Genomic DNA, 25,126 nt, shown 5'->3' with positions numbered 1-25,126 from the left:
TCATCATAAGGAAAATATTTCATTATTTACAAGATTTAGAAACAAATTTAAACATTTGCATACACTGAAGTAATAAAATTAATATTACAAAAATTTACATGTAAATAAAATCTCAAAATAATATTACAACCTCAAAGTTTTATTACAGAACTTTTTATACAATTGCTTAAATAAACTTTACATACATATAGTTACATAATTATATCAAAACCTAATATACAAGGGTACATTAAATATACCTGATGTCTTTTCCAAAAGGCAGCTCCAACAAAGCTCTAAGTACTCTCACACAAGTGCACTATCTTTTCCTTCACCTGCGACAACATGCAAAAGCTATCGCTAAGCAGTGAACTCAGTGGTGCACAACTAAGAATTTAAAACTCAATATAAAACATGATTTATCAAAACCAATCAAAAGATGCAATTGTAATATTCACAACAAATTATAGAAATAGGTATTCAACTCCACTAAAAAGGGAAACATAGAAGTATGAATCAAATGTAGTAAACAGTTTCTTTTAAATCAAATGTAGTAAACAGTTTCTTTTAAATCATTTATGCATAAAATATCATCTTTAAAGCATATTTGCTCACTTCAAAATCCATTCTTATTCTCACTGGAATGCAAGACTAATCTATAAGGGCCATCTCCAAATTTCATCTCACCTCTTCCTAGAGGGAGATCGAATAAAATCATTGTGCACATGCCATCCACAACCCCATAAATAAATATATTTCGAAAGGGCCATCTTCAGCTTTTATCTCACCTCTTACATGAGGGAGATCACATCATATCAGTGTGCACATACCATGGTATCCAGAACAAAACAAAGTAAACACCAGTGTCACCTCAACAAATGAGGGATTGGAAATAACCATATCAAGCATTAGCTGTGAGATATGAAAGTAACATCATAAAACTCATTTCCCTTTTTGTGAGCGTATAATCATAATATAGAATAATTTCCTGCAAATCTTAGCAATCAATACTTTCCATACAAACCATAATTCAAATCATAATTTCCAAAATAAAATTCATTATAACAATAATAATACTCAATAGTTGTTGAATAAAATCATAACTTGATGAATATAAAACATGTAAAAATAAAACCATTTAATCAATAGGAGTATGCAAACCATTTATTAATTTAGTACTAGTCGTGCACAAACCTCAAATGGATCTCTTTATTTGTCCTAAGCCTTCCCTTCCTTGGAAGTCTCTTTGTCCACTGAAATCATATAATTATCAAACTTTAATACTCATTCTAAGTCTCATTTATAGTTAACTAAACAAAATTCTAATGAATTCCCAAGTTCTAGTTGATTCTGGGTTCTGGACAGTTTTGAACCTTGACTTTAGAACTCAAATTCAACCTAATTCCACTCCTAATTTGATGATGTGATCTTAATGAAAGTTGTTCCTTTATGTGTTAGGTTTAGTTTCCAATTTGAATCACTTAATTTAGAGTTTTATAGCTCTAGTTATGGTCAATTTATCAAGTACTGGTCCAGTGACCAATACTATTCCAGAACAGCGTAGATTCTGGAACTCAAATTTGTCAAGCTAATTGGATAAGTTACAGTCATAATTTGGCTTGGTGCTTTTCATATGAGTTGTTCCCCTATGTCTCATGATTACACAAGTTTAAGAATCACTAAATTTGAAGCTGTATAGGGTAAGTTATGGCCAATTAACCAACCTAGACTCATTTAGGTATATCTTTGCAATTCATATTTGAGGTCTTTACACTCAAAATTTGAGCAGGGTTTCTAAACCAAAATTATAGCTCTATTTCTTAAGTTTTTAGATCAATTTGAATCATCCAAATTGGAGTTCTCTACTGAAAGTTATGATTCATTTACTATCCAGATGTCAAATGGCCAATCAGTCCAGGTGCAGGAATTTCCAGATTGGAAATTCCTGAATTCTCCTAGCAATTTCCCTAAGTTGTATTTGGTTCTGAATTTTGGTCAAAACATCAAAATTTTAGTTATAGGTCTTATGAAGATTTTGACTTTTGACTCACTGCATTTTCAGTTTTGTAGACTGAATTATGGCATTTTTGCCACAACTGGTCGGATGGCTATTTGTCCAGGATTTCTAGGTTAGTCCAGAATTAGGCAGATTTGATGGACTAACTTTGCTTAGAAATTTCACTAAGTTAGGGTCATAATTTGGGTTTATGATCTCCATAAGAATTTTTCTTCTATGTTTCAAGTTCCATTGGTTCAAGAATTACCTAATTTGGAGGTGTCTAGGGTGAGTTATGCTAAATTGAAGATATACTATTCATTTGGTCATTTCTGATCACGTCCAAAACACCAATTTCGGATTCAAGCAAATTTTAGGGCAACTTATGGTCATTTTCTAGGCTAGGTGTCTTCATGAAAATTCTAGCCCTATGTCTTATATTTCATTTTCAATTAGCCTCATACCAATTAGGGCCACATAACTCAGCTTATATGTAACACCCCTCACCCGACTACAGTGTAGCCGAGCAAGGCGTGCTACATTCGGTGCTGGAGCACCCTAACTTACCTTACTTTATTTCTTTAAAAATTTTGTGCTCGTTATATTTAATATCAATTATTTTTCAATGGAGAAACTAACGGAGTTTCCCCTATTTTATTATCGTTTGACGTGTTATACTATTCACCTGTTTGAAAATTTCAATAATATTTTACAATAAAAATCTCATCAATTATTTTCATAACCATTTCATAATTCACATCTCATTCATATATCTCGATTTCATATTCATTTCCATGCATTATCTATATATTTCAAATCTGTCTTCAAATCCATACAATCTCATTCATGCTCAAATCACATAAGTAAAATTTTCAAATTTCATTAATTTACATAATTTCATAATTTACATGATATATAAGTTAATTACATATGAAAAAGCTAATTTATTAATTTACATCGCATTCCTATTAATTACCTACTCATAATATACATTACAATACAATATCTAAGCAACTTATGCAAAATATAAAATATCTTCTATATGGGCCCTATCTACATGCATTGCTGAGGAGGTGACAACCTTGAATACTTGTGCACTTCGCAGATCGAACTCCAAAATCTGCTTAATATTTTTATCTGGGCTTTACCTTCAGTACCTGCGCGAGGAAACAATTCCATCGCGCTAAGCATTGCTGCTTAGTGGTGCAATAATATAACAAGGAAATAAAATATACAAATAAAGAAAGAACGAAGCATAACTTGAATATTTAAAAATCAATTTAATTTAATACAATGTGTCTAATATCAATTATCTTTTGTTCTAATTTGTTCCGCTTTAAGCGTTAATTCCTAATTCAAAGTGATAATGTACAATATACAGAATTAATAAAAATACTCAGTTTATATTCATATGGCAATAGAAAGTACATTTAAAATATTTAGTTAAGTTATACCTATTTTTGCAACTCTTTTTTTTCATTTTACTTAACAATTTTTATGTGGTTTGGATCATTTCATAATTCTAACTAATTCTTTTGAAGTCTTGTTAACTCATTTATTTGATTTCTAATATTTTTAATTACTAATAGTCCTAATTTATTTCAATAAATTACACTGCCCAAGTAACCTACGACAGGCTGACTAAACTGGATAACGGGTCGTTGGCACTGGACACCACAGTGCCTCGGGCCGTCATACCATGGGACGCAGAACGTCAACCACGTATGCAGTCAGTATGGCTAAAAAGCCATGATATCACATAATCGGGCATAAAAGCCATGAATACGGGCATAAAAGCCATGAATACGGGCATAAAGCCATGAATACAGGCATAAAGCCTTTCGCAGTACTGCTAAAACAATACCCTATTGGCATGTCAAACTATCCAATCTGACACACATGTCTAGGCAATACAAGGGCACATAATATCATTAAATATTAATATATTGTATTTTATGACTTCATTATTTCATGATAAATTTCAATTATAATTCATACATTCATTTGATCATTTATATGATCACAATTCACATCAATTATCCTTTTATACCATTGTACTCAAAGTATTTTTCCTTTCTACAATAATGAAAACTAATGTCTCATTTATACATTAATATGGTTCATCTATTCATTTATTATGTTATTCATATTGATCACAATTCTAAACAATGGTTCACATGTACTATTGTATTCAAAACATTTTTCCTTTCTCATTTATACATTCAAGAATCTACTCATGTAATTACAATTTTTATATTTCAAGTTGAGTTATTAATATTTTATGAATTCCATTTGTGATGGGCATATAAGCCCTAACTATTTATTCACATCAATTAGGTGACTTATTTTTCATGTTTCAAGTAATCCATAAATATTTCATGGATTTCAAAATTTATGGCCTTAATTTCTTTTTAACAATTTTGACTAGGATGCATAGTCCACATTTGTCATACAATTCTAAGCATTTAAGCTTAGAGTTGGTTCTAGTTCTTCATCTTAATTTACTAATCATTTTGATTACTATTCACCTTACTAGTCAACCAAAATGTTGACTTTTTCTTACTTAATGGATATATTAATTCTAATTACACCAAGATCCCACATTTTGAGTTTTACATTTGCTAGTATTAATTGCCAATTGCAATTTAAAGTCCCCTAGATGCATTTCTAATTTTAAATTTTGAATTTCAAGTTTTGGTGTCACTATTCACCTCATTGGTCAACAAAAATGTTGACTTTTGGATAGAAAATATGTACATTGGTTTTGGCACTCCCAACATACCACATTTGGCATTCAAAACTTGTTGGCATTAAGCATTTATACCATTTCAAAGTTTAAACCAAGGGAAGCAGAATTTTCAGTTTTTGTAGCTCAACTTTACTGTTCCATTGGGCACTGTTGCAGTGGGAATTTGAAGAAATGGTAAACATGAAAGTTGTTCCTTATTTTTTCTAGTTGAATTTCCTTTTTTGAATCACTCCATTTGGAGTTTTGTAGCTCCAGATATGGTCCAAAAACCACAGCTGACCGGATTGGAAAAACTGCAGAATTACCAAATCTACAGTAACATGAACAGTGACTGTGACTGCCATTTGGGTTAGGTTCTGGTCATAATTTGGGGTAGGTTTCTTCATAAAAGTTGTTTGTCTATGTCTTATCTTGTTGCTGTAAAAATTTCAGGTCAATTGACCATTTCTACAGTGAGTTATGGCGAAATAAACAGTTACTGTTCATTTAGTCATTCTGCAGAGTTGGCTTGCAGGGTACCCGGATTGGGGCCAACTTTTGGTCCACTTGCTTTGGTCTTTTGGGCATGGTTTCTTCAGAAAAAATGTGCCATTATAAGTCTAGTTTCATGTCCAATTGGCCAAACACCAATTGGACCTACACAGCCAAAGTTATGGCTGTCTAAGTGGGCTGAAATCTCAGCCACCCTGCTGCACTCACTAGGCAGCATACTCATTCACTTTGCCATGCATTAGTTCACTTCAAATTATAATTAACTTGCCTCAAATGGTCACTAATTGACCATTAGAATGTCCATTAATCATTTCATAAGCCAAGTCCAATTTTTCACTCCCAAAACCCTAATTTTCCCTTTCAATTCACCCATACACCTAGTTAAGCACTTTCATTCATTCTATATGTGTATATACACCTTAAACATAATCTCTAATTCATTTTAAGTCCATTAAAACCATCAAAAACACTCCATCATTGTTCCTTCCTTAGGGCTGCCGAAATTCATCGTGGACATACACATATATTTGGTTCATTTAATTCACAAATTCTTACATATTTCAAGTCTCTAACATAGAAATAAAGGGTTTAAGGTATATATGTGCACTAACCTCTTGTAGGGCAGATTTTCCCAAGCTCAAACTTCTTTTTCTTTCCTTTTCTAGGCTGCCAAACACTTTCCCAAGATAAGTGGACAAGTTTTAATGAAGAGAAGAAGGGATTTTATGGTGGGGAGTGAAGGAATCAAGCTTGAGACAAGAGCTTCAATGGAGGTCTCTTTCTTTTTCTTTCTCTTTCTCTCTTATTCCAGCTCAGATGAAGAAGGAAACTGATGTTTTACTTTATTTTTTTATCTCATTTTAAGTCATTTTTATCTCTTTTTATTGGTTTGTCAAATGGTGATTAGAGGGGGCTTTTAAATGACATCATCATATGTCATAATTAAGCATTTTCCTTCATTTTCTTTTCTTCTTTTCTCTACTCATTTTCAATTCAATTTTTAGTAATGTTTATTCATATTTTATGTCATATTAATTATTTACTCAACTAGACAAGTCGGCCAAAAATCACCTCTGAAGGCGAAATGACCAAAATGCCCTCCGTTTGGCTTAACGAGTCAAAATTGTCTGTACCGATTGAAAAATTTTTCTAGGTATTTTCTTGGCATTCTAATGTCATAGGAACCTCAATAACCCTTCTATGGAGTCCCAAAAATTATTTTATAATTTTTCCCCCGGGTCTAGGGCTCCTAGTTGCGAGAACCGCAACTTCTCACTAGGTTACCCATCGCTTGGGCACCGGCTCATTTGATTTAGTTGTATTTTATTTCTAAAATTTTTACTAAATTTTTCTTATTAATATTTGAGTTAATTATGGTTCCTCAATTTAGTTTAAATATTTTTCCGAATGTTCTAGTTGTCCGGACCGACACCGGTCACCGGAACAGTAGAATGTACGGAGTTGCTACCGGGAGGGTGTTACATTATAACCACCTAAGTGGACTGGACTTAAGCTGTCCAAAATTCCAGCTTGTGGCACACCACCAATCCATCAATCTCTCTCATCAATTCAACATCAATTCTCACCCAAACATACCAAATGAACATAATTAGGTCTTATAACCATCAATTGATCAACATATCACAAAACCCTAATTTTCATCAAACCCTAAATTTCCCCAACTTCATAATTCATGCAATCCATGCAATTCACTTCACTAATCATGTATACCACATCATAAAACATCACAACACATGTTTAATTTAGATCAAACTCATCAAATCCCCCAAGTCCTCATGCTGGCTGAATTTTACACTTAGGTTTCATGCAAAATTTTCATGCTTTCTTAAGTTATTTCTACCTATTTGAACTCAAATTCCATCAATATATAAGAAGAAAGCTTAAAAATCAACTTACCTGTAATTGACAATTTTCTAAACTTCTTAATCTTCACTTGTTTCTTGAATTTCTTCCTCTAAATCTTTACTTTAAGGCTTAATTAGAAGGTTTCTACTAATTTGGGGTGTGAATTTGGAAAAAATTAGAGGTTTTATAAGCTTAGAAAAGGTGTTAATGGAAGGAAAATAGAGAGAGAAGGAGGGAGAGAGAGTGGCCGGCCATGAGGTTGAAGAAGGTGGAAATCTATTTTGCTTTTAATTATTTTTCTTGTCTTCTTATAATTATAATTATCCATAAATTAAAATAATTTAATTTTAAATTATTAATTATGTCATGGTTACATCATGCTTATGTCATAAATCAAATTTAAAATTGAAAATTCCATTCCTTTCTTTTCTCTTTTTTCCATACACCTTTCCTATTTTAAATTCTTTTTTGATAATTTAATCTCATACATTTTAATGGACATTTAAGTCAAAAGTCACCTCTAGAAGTGAATTTGTTACACCCTACCCCTCCGTAAGGTATAACATGACCCCGTAGTATACCTAATGAATTACTAACTTCGCCTACTGATAACCCATTAAATACACTACAAGGGATTTTAAAACTTTTCTTACTTCTTTTTACGGTGGTAAGCACTTTTGCAGGTGTTAAAAGTTTTTTTGTACTGAAGTGAAACCAAATAACACATTTGAAGTATTAATAGTTTCTGTAAAAATTTTGGCAGAGTGCCGTCTGTATTTTAAATAAAACAGTTCTTCAAAAACCTGTAAAAAGTACTTCAAATATATTACTACAAATTCCAAACTCCAAATCCCAAACTCCAATAAATTTATTCAACACAATAAATTTCTCGACATTATCAACTCAGTTCAACAATTAATTTTCCAGTGTTTCCAAAAGATGAGATAAAAGAAATATGTCACAATATTTTTACAAACCAAAACAATTTACAATTTTAGTTTACAACTGCTCAAGACCAAGTACAATATATACATACAGTGCACATACATTATAACCAAAATTACAAAATATGGTATACTCAATATACCCGGTGAAATCTTAAAATGTAGCACAAGTAGCCTACTCTGCTGCTCTGTCTGTCAACCTGCGATATCAATGAAAAAGCTATCGCTGAGTAAAATTTACTCAGTGGTGCACAATAACAATTTAAAATGCGGTATGTAAAACTTTTATTGACAATTTACAATTCAAATAATTCACAAATTTTCAAAGCTCATATAACACAAATTTGATCAAACAATTGAATAACACAGTGTTGCCAATCAATAACACAATTTAGGTCATGACACAAATTTTATGAACATGCTGTGTGTACATCACGACAAGGCACACTCACCCCACTAATCGAAATCAATGAGGGTGGAAGCTAGCTAGATAATGAGTACTCATCCACACTCACCTCAGACTGGCAAGTCAAAGAGGGAGAAATATAATCACACTCACCCCATGAATGGAGGAGGAACATAGTAATATTGTCATGCCAGTGTGAGTCAAAATAATTCCAAATAACAATATTTAAATATTTCATACAAACCACAAATCATATTTTATCTCAAAATTTCCATTTACAAAGTAGGCAATGCAATAATTTCCAAATAATATTCCCAAAGCCAAAACAATAAAAAACTATTCATAACTCATTTCTCCAAATAAATTTTCTGGAAAAAGCAGTGAATATAAAAAGTATTGTGCACAGACTTCTGATATATGCCTCTTGGCCCTAAATCAGTGTTCCTTATGCTTCTCAATATCCTTTTCAACTGAAACACACAATTTAAATTGTTTCAGTACTCAATGAATTCGTTTCTAACAATAAAATCCAATATTTAAATTTTCTTGGTACTATTCCCTTCAATTCATTTCATTAGTCAACCTAAAATGTTGACCCTTGAAGCACTCTAAGTGAGTTAATTCTAATGTTACCAATATGTCACATTTTATAGCCCTTTAGTGTTGGTATATCTTACCAATTTCATTTCTAAGTGTATTGCATTTTATTGCAATTTATCGGATTTCGGTGTACTATTTTGACCTAGCCGGACGACCTAGTTCCCTCAGTTTTCGGGTTTTAGTCCGAACTACAAACTTGTAGGTCTATGTCTTATTGCACGAGGGGTAAAATTTCAGGTCATTCTATTTTGTGTAGACCAAGTTATGGTCAATTTACCAATGCTGGACAGAATGCACTAAAATGGTAGGCTTAGGTCATTTTTAGGTCACTTTTGGTTCGGCTAATTTTGGTACTTGAACTTGTGCAAGCTATTTGGCTTGGTTCTGGCTATTTTTGGGCTTTGGTGTCTTCATAAGAATTGTAAATCTATGTCTAAAATATTCATGGCAAAAATTTCAGGTCATTTGGACCTATTTTGAGTGAGTTATGGCCAAAACACTAACTGCTGTCCAAATGGTCAATTTTCAAGCTTTCAAGTCACTAATCCGGATTTGGTCATTTTTAAGGTCAGTTTCTAGGCAGAATTTTGGCAACATTTCTACATAAAAGTTGGCCTATTTGGTGTCTAGTTTCACCTCCCATTGGCCTCATACCAATTCGGTTCACAATTTTGCACTTATGACCTAATTTAGGTGCTGCCAACATACACAACCTGCACAAGACAATTACACTTCCAATTTGACATTCCTCCTCCTCCTCATGACTTCATTATTTATTCATAGCACTTCTACAAATACTAAACACAATTCCAGTAAGCATATTGGGCAGAACACTCAAGTGCTCAATGCACACAATTCACCATTAAAGTCCAACATTCACATCCACCCAAATTCAATGTACATCAACACTTATTTTACACATACACTTCCATGGCAACTATACAAACTGCCCACAATTCAACACCATCATATTTCATTAATAAACTTTATATTCACACACACAAATTCATGATATTATAGGCTACCGAACATGGCAGTTTGCCAAAGCATCAAGGTCCCATTTCAAACCCTTAATTCAAGCACTAACATGCACATACTTAGACATTAACCTACTACCACTTCTATTTGAGTTAATCAACCTTAATTCCCATCAAATACATATAAGAATAAGTCACTAACCATGCATTTTCATGGCTGCCAAAACTAAGGTTCACCAATACTCATCATTTCCTCAATTTTTCTTAGCAATTCAACTTACCCAAAGCTCAACACAAGGATTAGTGAAGGTAAATGGAAAGATTAAGCACTAACCTCAACTTGAGCTTCACAAATCCATGGAATTTCCTCTCCTTTTTGCTGCCCACATACTGCCCATGGTGTGAAGACCACTTTTAATGAAGCGAGTTTGAAGAAATATGGCTTGAATCATGGTAGATTTGAGCTTATGCATGAATGGCCAAGGGGGAAGCTTGGAAGAACATTTGGCCATGGAAGAACTTGAGAAAGCAATTCGACAAAGTGAAAAAAATGAGGAAGAAAGTGAATTTGCATGCTGTCCACTTGGTTTTATATGTCCACTAATTCCACTTAGTGGAGCACTAACCATAAATTAATGATTTAATTAGTTAAAGTTCCATAATTTGCACATTTACCTCATTTCTTTCACTATTTAAATAATATACCACATTTTTATTTTTCATGACATTTTCAAAGTGTAAAACCACTTATTTTTAATGGAAATTGAGGTCAAAAGTCAACTCTAGGTGTCAAATTAGCACAATGCCCCTATTCGAGTTGTATTCCTGATTTTTCGGTAACACCGAGTTTTGTCGTTTTCTCGATTTCTCGTTTTTCTTTGTACTAATTAATTAATTTTTCTTTGATATTTGTAATGACATTTATAGTTCAATAAGTCTTTAATTATGTCTTGAAGCTAAATTTCGAGGGTTCCCTGCAGTCCTGGGGTCGGCTATTGCCTGCGCCGTAACTTTCCCGTGCGGTCACCCATCGCTTTGGTGCTGGCTCGTTTAACTTGGTTACATTTCATTGTTATTATTTTTCCTTTGTTTTTCTTGTATTTTCCTCTATTGTATTTCACTACCTTATATCTCCACACTAATATTTAAATATAATTCTAAGCATCTTAGCTGTTCGGACAGACACTGTCACCGGAACAGTAAAATGCACTACCGAACATAGGGGTGTTACAATTCTCCCCCCCTTAAAATAAATTTTGTTCACGAAATTTTACCCAATAGCCGTCTTACAATATTCACACGTTTATTTTCTCCTTTCTATATCATCGTATAATCTTCTTTCCTCTGAATTTGTGTAAAACTTTTAACAATCTAATATAACACTTACTTTGTTTATATAGCACTAATCTTTTCTTACTATCGTTCCGTCTAATATTTTGATTCATGTTCCCTTTTTGAAAGACCATTGAGGCCATATTAAAATTATTTATCTAATCATGGGTCCTTTGACCATTCTAGTCAACAATTTTACTCACATTCGTAACATTTCTTTGTTATATCTGAATCAACTGTTCAAATTTTTACTTCCACAACTCTTTTTATTTATTAATATTCTATAACTTACTTTCTTTTGTACTAAACTATAACCTTTCGATATTCTAACTTTTGAGTTATAAATCCCTAAGTACGATTTCCAAACTCATTTCCAACAATAAAATTCTGTCCTGGCATAACTATACCAATACAGATGCCATTGGCAACTATTCTCATCTTGGTGTACTATCGGGTAGTACGTAACTCTACACAATAATCTCAAGTTAGTACTATAATTTGCAACTTACAGTATAAATATCAAGAACATTGCATAGTTACTACAATACATTCCAATAGATCACACTTTCCTATATTTTATCCCTTTCGAATTTACTGATATTCGAATCTTATTCTGTTTACAATATCCATTAACAATTACTAACAGTAACATCTTTGCCCTCATCTAGAGCAATTCTATTACTGCAATTTACTTTTACGTCCTCTTGCCTTACATTAAGTAGGCTTTCCGTTTAGCTTTATAATTTATGGTGTGTTAGAAAATACTTTTCGCTGATAAACTCTTCCAGAACTTGTAACACCCCCATTGCATAGCCTGGTATATTTCACTGTTCCGGTGACCGGTGTCGGTCCGGACAATTAATGGGATTAGGGCAACACTTAAGACAATTTGAGAAGCCATAAACACAATTAATTAGTAATGTTTAATTAGTTGACTATAAATAAGAAAAACAGAACATAAGAGGTTAAACGAGCCGAGAGTCACAGCGATGAGTGACCTCCTCGGGAACGACTGCGAAGTCATTTTAAACTCAAATTTCAAATCGTAAAAAGTGATGCTGTGGTCCTTAGGACCCTTATGAACACAGTGGAAAAGAGAAAATCACGAAAAAGAACTGTTAAGCCAGTCAAATAATTAGGTCAGGGAACCGAAAGAAATATGGAATTATTTGCAAACCAGGATGAACCGGTGAGGGGCGATTTGGTCAATTGACCCCGAGAGCTGACTCCTGACCTAAAAGTCAAATAAAATCGGAGAAAAGAAAATTTTGGAATCGAGAATTAAATTAAAGAACTAATAGAAAAAAAAAAAAGAGAAAGAAGTTAGAAAAGTCAAAGGTGATGACATCATGAATGATGTCATAAAAGAATTAATTAAATATTTATTAAATTTGATTTTTATTGTCTTCCAAAGCAAAATAAATAAAAGGAAATAAAAGAAAAAAAAATTAGAAAAGTCTCATTTTCTTCTTCCTTGTGCCGCCCCATCCCCTCTCATTTTCCTCCATGAAAAGCCACCATTAAAGCTTGCATACAAGCTTTAATTTTTCCACTCAATTCTCATAACTCCCCTAAAAATTCTACTAAAGCTTGTTATTATTACTTAAGAAGGAGATTACAAGAAGAAAGAAGAGCAAAAGTTAGGGTTTTGAAGATTTAAGAAAGGTTAGTGTGTTAACTTGTTATTTTACTTTTTTAAATGCATATGCAAATGTTGACATGAGCTTAGAATTTATGAAATGAAATAAAAACATGGGAGAAGGACCAAACTGAATTTCGGCCAGCATTGTGGAGAGTGTGATTTGCATGGCTTGATTGACTTGGATAGGAATACGAACCTTAGTGAGTTAAGTGATGATAGTTAAAGGCATTGAAATGGTTAAATGCAAGAGTTAGTGAGATTAGGGTTGAATGCTAGGGTTTATGAACCAAATTTTGGAGAAATGCTTAAATGATGACTTTGGTCTATTATGAGATGAAAAATGGTCAATAATGACCAAAAGAAATGTGTAGGAATTGTTGGAATGAAAACCAAATTCGTAGGTCAATTGGTCATGCTGCTGGCAGCATGACCAAACCTACTTTGAAGGACCAAAACTCAAATTTTACAAGTCTAGTTGATATGCCACCAATTGGGGATGAAAATAGACATAAAATAGCACAATTTTCATTAAGGAACCATGGCCAAAAACTGACCAAAACTTGGTGAAACAATTGACCAAAGTGAAATGAGAGCAGGCTGCCACTGCACCAAACTGACCAAATGAATAGTAACTGTTCATTTGGTCATAACTCGAGTTAGACAGGTCAAATTGACCTGAAATTTGGCCAGGGGTTAGAGGAGATATAGATCTAAAATTTTCATGAAGAACATCACCCCAAATTATGCCATTAACCCATTCAAATTATTGAGCAAAGTTGAGTTACCAAACCTGCAACTCTGCAGATTTTCATTTGAACAGTAATGTTTGGATGGCTATAACTCTCTCTAGAAAACTCGGATTTAGGAGATTCTTGAACCGATGGAAACCTAAGACATAGTGGAACATTTCATCTGAAGAAAGTTAGACCAAATTATGAACTTAACTTGATCAAATTACTGACCAAAGTTGGATCAAAATCTGCCAGAACCCAAGATACCAGTAGAATAGTGCACGTGAACAGTAAACTTATTTTGGCCATAACTTGAGCTACAAAACTCTGATTGAGGTGATCCAAAAATAAGAATACACTTAAGACAATAAGGAACATTTTCTATGAAGTAAGTTTTGTCAAATTCCAACAGTAGATCGACCAATGGAACAATGCAACTTCAGAGTACCAAAACCGAAAATTGGCAATTTTGCCAAAATGACCTACGCTTTAAAAAAATGACCAAAACCAACAAGTTTGGTGACCAAAATGTGGTATGTGGGTGAAGTTGGAGTTCCCATACCTATTAATCCTTAAAAATTCAACAATTTGACTTGAATAGTGTAGTGAATAGTAACCCGAAACACAAAAGCTTTGAAAACATCGAATTTAACGCAATAGAGCTAGTTAAAGTGAAGTTAAATTTATTTTTGGACTTATGTTAAGTTATGGTACTGAAACACTATGAAATTGTGTGTTTCAGCTGAAAAAGACTTGGAAGCTCGGAGAGACTGAGTCAAGGCCTAGAGGCGACTACAGTCAGGTTTGTGCACAATAAATTTATGTAATTGTTTTCCAATTGAAAATTTGAGTTGCTATACTTTATGAAATCGCTGTGTTATTTATGAATTGTGTTGCCACTTTGTGAATACAAAAATGACTTTGAAAATTGTTTGGGATCTCTCTTAAATTATTGAAAATAATTGTTTTAAATTGATTTTGGATTCACACTTAGCATGACAATATCACATTTCCTCCTTCATTTATGGGGCTGAGATCGTTTATTTTCCTCCCTCTCTGGCTTGCCAGTTGAGGTTGTAGATCGGATGAGTACTCATTAGCTAGCTAGCCACCTCCCTCATTGATTTCGATTAATGGGGTTGTAGATTGCTTTGTCGTGGTGTACAACACGGCATTGATCGGAAATTTTGTGTCATAGCTTAAGTTGTGTATCATTATGGCAACACTGTGTTTATGAAATTGTTTGACTATTTGACAAAAATGAGTTGTTATGAGCTTTGATATTTGTGAAATGTGATTGTGAAGTATTCAAATTATGTTTCATCAATAAATGATTTATGTATCGCATTTTAAATTTTTATTGTGCACCACTGAGTATGTTTATACTCAGCGATAGTTTAATTTACTGTCGCATATAAGAGCAAGGAGAAAGCAGCAGAGTGAGCTGCGGGATTGACAAGAACTTCTTGATCCCTTTTGTACGGGTATTGTTTTATACCCTTATGGTTATTTTGATGTAAATACTGTAATGTCATAAGTATCAATGTAAATTGAGCAGTTGTAAATAAATTGTAATAATATTATTTTGGGTTTGCTTTTGTAAATTTAATATTTGTAAATATGAATTTTCTGCTTTATGCCTTGTTAATGAAGTATTAAAAATTTTGTGATGACCAAATTTGATTAAATTGTGGAAATTGCTTTGAAGTGATTTGAATTGGGTTGATTTGAGTTTTATTGGAGGTTGGGAGTTGTGAAATATTTTGGAAGTGCTTTTTACAGGTATTTGAAGAACTGGTTTCTCAAAATACAGAGGGAACTCTGTCAAAATTTTTATAAAATTTGCGGCAAAATTAAAATGGACAAAATTTTTTACTAGTATTTAAACTTTGAATAAATGGTTTTTAATTCCTACCAAAATGCTCACCACTTCCAAAATGTAAGAAAATTGTTTTAAAATCCCTTGTAGGGTACTTAATGAGTTATCGGTAGGTGAAGTTCGGTAGTTCATTAAGTATTCTACGGGATCATGTTATGCCTTACGGAGGGGTAAGGTGTGACAGAACTAATTTCACTTATTATCACATTCCTTATCTTAAAGGACTAATCACTAATGCATCAAAATTTATTCCCCGGTAAAGGAATAACAACAGAACATATAGTTCTAACACTAACATACAACTAAGTAGTGCTGGGATCAAATAATAATTTTTTTTTTTTTAAGAACTTACCAGCAGCTATATTCGAAGTTCTATTCTTTCCCCTTGGCGCATAGTAGACGCTCTAACTAATGAGCTACTATGTTTGGGTTGATTCACTATGTTATGGTTGTGAGGAGTACCAACTCTATTTCTATCTCGACCTCTACTGACTGTCTGTGAACTTTGGAGAGTAGATCGAGGTGCTCTAGTACAATCTCTAACAAAGTGTCCAAGCTTTTCACAATTGTAGCAGGCTCCAGAGGCCTTACGATAAATACCTCCATGTAGCTTACCACAAATATGGCAGAAACGGGCAGAATAGGAACTTCTGGTTGTTCGACGACTAAATCTTGGTGTTCTCTGCCCTGATGATCCACCTCTGTTATATCCCTGAGCTCGGGGCTCCCCAAATTCTTTTCTCTTCTCCAAATTACTGCTCGAGCTCTGACCCATAGGTTTCTCCCTTTTCTCTATTTCACACTGCCCTTGTGGGGGTTGGGTCTATACTTGGGCTTGGGCTGACAGATTATTAGCCATTTGTTGAAAGAAAGTGGCCATTTGTGAAGGAATTTGAACAGGTAAAATTGGTACAGTCAGGCCTTCGATACTTTGTGGAGCTGGGGCCTCAACTTGCACTTCTGCTATCACAGACTGTTTTTTTGTTTCATTTTTCTCTTCCATATCTTTTCATAGGATTTTCTATTTCCTATACAACCAACACAAGGAGCCTCCTGTTAGTGCATATTTATAATGTAATGTACTGTATGTATCAAACAATGACATTGAGCAGTTGTACTATGAAGAAAGAATATTCAAATTGCTGGTCAAAATAGAATTTAAAAACTTGCTTTGATACCACTTAAACATGTCACACCCTACCCCTCTGTAAGGCATAACATGATCCCGTAGTATACCTAATGAATTACCAACTTCGTATATTGATAACCCATTAAATACACTACAAGGGATTTTAAAACTTTTCTTACTTCTTTTTACAGTGGTGAGCACTTTTGATAGGTGTTAAAAGTTTTTTTGTATTGAAGTGAAACCAAATAACACATTTGAAGTATTAATAATTTCTGTAAAAATTTTGGCAGAGTGCCGTCTGTATTTTAAATAAAACAGTTCTTCAAAAACCTGTAAAAAGCACTTCAAATATATTACTACAAATCCCAAACTCCAAATCCCAAACTCCAATAAATTTGTTCAACACAATAAATTTCTCGACATTATCAACTCAGTTCAACAATCAATTTTCCAGTGTTTCCAAAAGATGAGATAAAAGAAATATGTCACAATATTTTTACAAACCAAAATAATTTACAATTTTAGTTTACAACTGCTCAAGACCAAGTACAATATATACATACAGTGCACATACATTACAACCAAAATTACAAAATATGGTATACTCAATATACCCGGTGAAATCTCAAAATGTAGCACAAGTAGCCTACTCTGCTACTCTGTCTGTCTGTCTACCTGCGACAGTAATGAAAAAGCTATCGCTGAGTAAAATTTACTCAGTGGTGCACAATAACAATTTAAAATGCGGTATGTAAAACTTTTATTGATAATTTACAATTCAAACAATTCACAATTTTTCAAAGCTCATATAATACAAATTTGATCAAACAATTGAATAACACAATGTTGCCAATCAATAACACAATTTAGGTTATGACACAAATTTTCTGAACATGCCGTGTATACATCACGACAAGGCACACTCACCCCACTAATCAAAATCAATGAGGGAGGAAGCTAGCTAGATAATGAGTACTCATCCACACTCACCTCAGACTGGCAAGTCAAAGAGGGAGGAATATAATCACACTCACCCCATAAATGGAGGAGGAACATAGTAATATTGTCATGCGAAGTATGAGTCAAAACAATTCCAAATCACAATATTTAAATATTTCATACAAACCACAAATCATATTTTATCTCAAAATTTCCATTTGCAAAGTAGGCAACGCAATAATTTCTAAATAATATTCCCAAAGCCAAAACAATAAAAAACTATTCATAACTCATTTCTCCAAATAAATTTTCTGGTAAAAGCAGTGAATATAAAAATTATTGTGCACAGACCTCTGATATATGCCTCTTGGCCCTAACTCAATGTTCCTTATGCTTCTCAATATCCTTTTCAACTGAAACACACAATTTAAAGTGTTTCAGTACTCAATGAATTCGTTTCTAACAATAAAATCCAATATTTAAATTTTCTTGGTACTATTCCCTTCAATTCTTTTCATTAGTCAACCTATAATGTTGACCCTTGATGCACTCTAAGTGAGCTAATTCTAATGTTACCAATATGTCACATTTTATAGCCCTTTAGTGTTGGTATATCTTACTAATTTCATTTCCAAGTGTATTGCATTTTATTGCAATTTACCGGATTTCGGTGTACTATTTTGACCTCGCCGGACGACCTAGTTCCCTTAGTTTTTGGGGTTTCGGTCCAAACTAAAAACTTGTAGGTCTATGTCTTATTGCACGCGGGGCAAAATTTCAGGTCATTATGAGTTCTGTAGATCAAGTTATGGTCAATTTACCAATGCTAGATAGAATGCACTAAAATGGTAGGCTTAGGTCATTTTTAGGTCACTTTTGGTTCGGCCAGTTTTGGTACCTGAACTTGTGCAAGCTATTTGGATTGGTTCTGGCTATTTATGGGCTTTGGTGTCTTCATAAGAATTGTAGATCTATGTCTAAGCTATTCATGGTAAAAATTTCAGTTCATTTGGACCTATTTTGAGTGAGTTATGGCCAAAACACTAACTGCTGCCCAAATGGTCAATTTTCAAGCTTTCAAGTCACTAATCCATATTTGGTCATTTTTAAGGTCAGTTTCTAGGCAGAATTTTGGCAACATTTCTACATGAAAGTTGGCTTATTTGGTGTCTAGTTTCATCCCCCATTGGCCTCATACAAATTGGGTTCACAGTTTTGTACTTATGACCTAATTTAGGGGCTGCCAACATACACAACCTGCACAAAACAATTACACTTCCAATTTGACATTCCTCCTCCTCCTCATGACTTCATTATTTATTCATAGCACTTATACAAATACTAAACACAATTCTGGCAAGCATATTGGGCAGAACACTCGAGTGCTCAATGCACACAATTCACCATTAAAGTCCAACATTCACATCCACCCAAATTCAATGTACATCAACACTTATTTTACACATACACTTCCATGGCAATTATACAAACTGCCCACAATTCAACACTATCATATTTCATTAATAAACATCATATTCACACACACAAATTCATGATATTATAGGCTACCAAACAAGGCAGTTTGCCAAAGCATCAAGGTCCCATTTCAAACCTTTAATTCAAGCACTAACATGCAAATACTTAGACATTAACCTACTACCACTTCTATTTGAGTTAATCAACCTTAATTCCCATCAAATACATATAAGAATAAGTCACTAACCATGCATTTTCATGGCTGCCAAAACTAAGGTTCACCAATACTCATCATTTCCTCAATTTTTCTTAGCAATTCAACTTACCCAAAGCTCAACACAAGGATTAGTGAAGGTAAATGGAAAGATTAAGCACTAACCTCAACTTGAGCTTCACAAATCCATGGAATTTCCTCTCCTTTTTGCTGCCCATGTACTGCCCATGGTGTGAAGACCACTTTTAATGAAGCGAGTTTGAAGAAATATGGCTTGAATCATGGTAGATTTGAGCTTATGCATGAATGGCCAAGGAGAAAGCTTGGAAGAACATTTGGCCATGGAAGAACTTGAGAAAGCAATTCGGCAAAGTGAAAAAAATGAGGAAGAAAGTGAATTTGCATGCTGTCCACTTGGTTTTATATGTCCACTAATCCCACTTAGTGGAGCACTAACCATAAATTAATGATTTAATTAGTTAAAGTTCCATAATTTGCACATTTGCCTCATTTCTTTCACTATTTAAATAATGTACCACATTTTTATTTTTCATGACATTTTCAAAGTGTAATACCACTTATTTTTAATGGACATTGAGGTCAAAAGTCAACTCTAGGTGTCAAATGACCACAATGCTCCTATTCGGGTTGTATTCCTGATTTTTCGGTAACACCGAGTTTTATCGTTTTCTCGATTTCTCGTTTTTCTTTGTACTAATTAATTAATTTTTCTTTGATATTTGTAATGACATTTATACTTCAATAAGTCTTTAATTATGTCTGAAAACTAAATTTCGAGGGTTTCCTACAGTCCTGGGGTCGGCTATTGCTTGCGCCGTAACTTTTTCGTGTGGTCACCCATCGCTGCGGTGCTGGCTCGTTTAACTTGGTTACATTTCATTGTTATTATTTTTCCTTTATTTTTCCTGTATTTTCCTCTATTGTATTTCACTACCTTATATCTCCACACTAATATTTAAATATAATTCCAAGCATCCTAGTTATCTGGACAGACACTGTCATCGGAACAGTAGAATGCACTACCGAACATAGGGGTGTTACAGAATTGAGCAGAATGCCTCCCATCGGTTACCATCCGTCTTTTAATTAATACCCGATGAGTCCTTAAGCTCTGATTCATTTATTTGTACTTGTTCCCTTTTTATTTCTATAATTTTCTAGTTTCCAATAGTTTTGCAATTATCCCTTAACTAAGGATGTCATGGGGTCCCACACAAATTTAGGGTAGTAACTAAGCTTGCAGTCGCTTCCCGAGTCGGTCACCCATCATCAGCACTCTAGGCTTATTTAACCTAATGGTGCTTTATTTCTCTTATTTTAATTCAACCTCTTTTGATCTTTATCAATTTTATTTATGTCTCTTCTATATAAATTAAACATAGTCCCAGACATTCTGGCCGTCCGGATAGACACCAGTCACTGGAATAATAGAATGTACGGACTACTTAATATGAGGGTGTTACACCCTAGGTCAGATGAGTGGACCTAGATGCTAGTAAAGAGTTAGAATAAGGGTGGGAAAAAGCTGTGTCAACCAACACAGTTAGGAAAATACATGTCCAATAGGATTGATTCCTTATATGTTATGTGATGTATAAATGTTTTATGCTATGTTAATGATATGTTTTGTGTTCATGTGACTCCACATGAATTTAATGTGTTCATAACACTTCTTGTTTTCTTTTAAAAAATGCGATGTTCTAGATTTTCTGCAAGGTTGACTGGTGCCCCACCCAAGAATGAGGGTATTGGAGCATTACCCGCTAACCCTGTTTCCAAGGAGAGAGCAGGTATAAGTGGAAGAGAAGAATCTTCGAGGGGCCCTAGATGGTCTTTCGAGGTTAGTAAAGAAACCTCCAGTTCACCTAAAATGTCAGTAGATGCACGAAGGGGTTCTCATGGCTTTTCGTAACATCATGAGACCTTTGAGCCTTCCAGTATGGGAAGGATGGGAGAAGACAGTTTTATGGAGGGAGGTATCAAGTCAAAATTTGTGTCCCCACTTCAACAAAGGCTGGATTATGGGTTTGGATATAGCTATCCATAGTAAGGAAGTTTTAGAAACCCTGAGTTTACGAGTTACCACCAATATCCCTCTTTTATGCTCGCCTACCTTACTTCCCACTGTTCAACCCCTATCCCATGTATCCTTTCCAATAATGCCCCATAGCTCTTTAACCACCATGGGAGCACAGAACCCCATTGAGGAAGTTACAGGAGAACAAGTACCACCACCACCTCCTACAACCCCAATAGTTTCTACACAAGAGACTAAGACAAGTGATAAAGGTAAGCAAAGATGGCAAAGTACTTAAAACTGGACGCACCTAAATACAAGGAAGGAGATGATCCTTTCGAGTATGTTAAGGCGGTCAAAATGATAGCAGATGAGTTGGGTGCCAGTGACAATAGGCCACTTAGATGGTTAACTTTACCTTGAAATGTAAAAAGGCAAAGGAATGGTACAAGGCCTATATTGCTAACAAGGTCGACAACATGACTTGGCCTCAGTTTGTGGTAGAATTAACCAACTACACTTTTCTAGAGAGCTCTAAAGAGTTGAAAGTGGTAGAGTTTGAACAGTTGAAATAGACAGCTAGAATGAGTATGGATGAATACATAGATAAGTTTGTGGATCTCCTGTAATATGTAGGGTAAGAGTATAATACTAACAGAAAGAAGGCAAAGATTTATGCTCTGAGGCTACACTCTAGATACTCTTCATTAATTTTAGTTGCTGAAACCCACAGCTTTTATTCAATAATAGATGCTGCAAGGAAGATGGCACTGGGGGCTATCATTGAAGGAAGTCTAGATCTAAAAAGTACCAAGAGTGAATAGTCTGCCATTCTGAAGGCTACAGATGCTGGGAGGTTCCGTCACATGACCAAGACTATTTTGGCATCTGGGACTAAGAAGGAAAAAGAAGGGAATTTTGGCAAGAAATAAAAGAAGAATAAGTTCTAGAGTAGAATCATATCAAGCATCGGGGTAGGAAGCGAGTCTAGTTCAAGTTCAGATACTTTTGGTTGTTTTAGATGTGGGAAACCTCATCAAGGACCTTGTTGGTTCAGAAGCTCTGAGTGTTATAGATGTGGACAAGAAGGACACATGTCACAGGCTCAGATCTTTACAATGACACAACAGGAAGCCAACACCTCAGACACTATGGTTTCAGGTAATCTTTGCATAGGAAGTTTCAATATGCATGCTTTGATTGATCCAAGTGCATATTACTCTTTCATTAACCCTGATATAGTCTTAAGATTAGGATTGATAGTCTCAAGTTTAGAATATTCATTGCTTATTAGTAGGCCAAAGTGTGACCCCTCATTGACAAAGATGATTTGTTATGCTTGTCCAGTGATGGTTGAGGACAGGTGTTTTCTAGCTAACCTAGTGGTTCTAGAATTGACAGATTTTGATGTCATTCTAGGGATAGATTGGCTCTCAGTCAATTATACTACCTTGGACTATAAAAGCAAGGTAGTGGAGTTTAGAGTACAAGATGGGTCAATAGCAGTGTTCCAAGGAGATCAGATAGCACCTGTAACAAGTATGATCTCAGCTTTGCAATCTAGAAAGATACTTCAAAAGGGTTATAGAGGGTTTGTGGCACATGTTAAAGAAGTTGTTAGGAACAGAAGTGGATTGAAATAAGTTCCTGTGGTAAGAGAATTTCCAAATGTTTTTCTAGATGAGCTACCTGGGTTGCCACCTGAAAGGAAGGTAGATTTTGAAATTGATCTAGTGACTGGTACTAGACCCATATATATTCCTCCTTACAAGATCGCTCCTATAGAGCTGAAGGAGTTAAAGGAATAGCTATAGGATTTAGTGGATAAATGGTTCATCAGATCGATTACCTCTCCTTGGGATGCTCCTGTGTTGCTTGTGAAGAAGAAATATGGATCCTTAAGGCTATGTATTGACTATAGACAGTTAAATAAAGTAACTACAAAGAACAAGTACCTTTGTCCCATATTGATGACTTGTTTGATCAACTAGCAGGAGCTAGTTATTTTTTAAAGATAGATTTGAGGTCCAATTACCACTAGTTAAGGATTAAGGAGTCAGACATTTCAAAGATTGCCTTTGGAACTACATACGAGTATTATGAGTTTTTGGTCATGCTATTTGGGTTAACCAATTCCCCAACTACATTTATGGATCTCATGAACTGGGTATTTAGGCCTTATCTGGATCAGTTTGTGATCTTCTTTATTGATGACATATTGTGTATTCTAGGAATCCCGAAGAACATGCACAACATCTAAGAATGGTTTTATAGACTTTGAAGGAGCATCAATTGTATGCCAAGTTCTCTAAGTATGAGTTCTAGCTAAAGACCATATCTTTCTTGGGACATGTAGTGTTAGAGAAAGGAATAAAAGTGGATCCCAAGAATGTTGAAGTAGTGGTAGATTGACAGAGGCTAACTACCACGACTGAGATTAAGAGTTTCCTAGGTTTAGCTAGTTATTATAGAAGATTTGTGCTTGATTTCTCCAAGAAAATTACTCTAATGACTAGGTTAACTCAGAAGAACAAGAAGTTTGAATGGAATGATCAGTATAAGGAGAGCTTCTAGAAGCTTAAAGAGTATCTGATTACAGCACCAGTGCTGCATTTGCCTTCAGGTAATGAAGATTTCATCATATACTATGATGCTTCTAGAGTGAGTTTGGGATGTGTTCTTATGTAGAATGGCAGAGTAATAACTTATGCTTCGAGGCAGTTGAAAAAGTATGAAGCTAATTATCCCACTCATGACTTAGAAATGGCAGCTGTAGTATTTGCCTTAAAGAAGTGGACACACTATCTATATGGGGCTAAATGAGAAATCTTCATAAACCATAAGAGTCTCCAATACATCTTCAATTAGAAAGAGCTGAATCTTAGATAGAGGGGATGGGTAGAATTTCTTACTGATTATGATTGTACCATCCAATGCAATCCAGAGAAGGCAAATATTATTACAGATGCCCTTAGCCGAAAATCATTTGACAGTTTGGCTCATATATCTGTAGAAAGACAGCTTATCTTGAAGGAGTTGCATCAACTAATTGGAGAAGGGTTATAGCTAGAGTTATCAACTAAGGGTACCTGTATATCCCAGATGAAGGTGACACTAGTGTACTTAAGATAAGTGGCAGAGAGGCAGCACGAATACCCTGAGTTGGTGAAGATAGCTAAAGCAATATAGAAGGGTGAGAAACCTGAGTTCTGATTCAATGGAAAGGAGTATCAAGATATCGCAGTAGGTTATGTGTACCATGTGACATCGGGCTCAAGGGGGACATTACGAGAGAAGCTCATAATGCTAGGTATAGCATTTGTCATGACCCAATTTCTGGGCTAAACCAGCACTAGGACTTAGGTCAGTATAAGGCCCCCAAAGCCAATAGTAAGCCTAATTAATTCTAGCCCAACCATAAAGCTTACAAATAGAGTCCAATTCCAAAAAAACAAATGAACAGAGTCAGACCATAAATTAGACTATCTAATGGGGAATATTAGCATACCCGACCTATAAACACAAAATATCACAATCTGGGAAGCTCAACTCCCTCATCCAAAGAAATAATCATCTCATGCATCAAGCATATCCACAAAGTTTACAATAACACGAGACTAATTTATTACAATCCCAAGTAAGATTAATACACTATTGGTATATGTGGAGTTCTAAAATATAAATCAAGGAAATAAAACACAATTAAACTTTTTTTGGTAAACCTGCGAGAAAGAAAG

This window comes from Hevea brasiliensis, chromosome 3 (assembly GCF_030052815.1).
Source record: "Hevea brasiliensis isolate MT/VB/25A 57/8 chromosome 3, ASM3005281v1, whole genome shotgun sequence".
Classification (NCBI taxonomy): Eukaryota; Viridiplantae; Streptophyta; class Magnoliopsida; order Malpighiales; family Euphorbiaceae; genus Hevea; species Hevea brasiliensis.
Note: the sequence above shows the minus strand (reverse complement) of the source record.